Raw genomic sequence first — 355 nt, forward strand, 5'->3', positions numbered from 1 at the left:
GGGCCCCTCCCCTCAGGCGGGCGCGGAGCCGCACTCACCGCGCGCCGTCCCGACCCAGAGCGGATGTGATGTAACGTGACGTGACGCGCCGCCACCACTTCTCGCGAGACGCCGCCGCGGCGCCTCGTTGCCAGGCAGCGAGGGGGCGGGGCCGGGCGCCCATTGGGCGGTGCGGGTGTGACGCCGCGCCCTGCCGCTGGAGGGCACATCCAAGATGGCGGCGGCACTGAGGGTGCTATTGGGGGCAGGGCTGCACCGCTCGCCGGGCCCGCTGCGCCGGGGGATCCGCGCCTCGGCGCCCGCCGCCGTGCAGGTACAGGGGCCGGGGCCGGGGCCGGGGCCGGGGCCGGGGGAG

Source organism: Gavialis gangeticus, unplaced genomic scaffold, assembly GCF_001723915.1.
Source record: "Gavialis gangeticus isolate Ggan-Ray unplaced genomic scaffold, GavGan_comp1, whole genome shotgun sequence".
NCBI lineage: Eukaryota > Metazoa > Chordata > Crocodylia > Gavialidae > Gavialis > Gavialis gangeticus.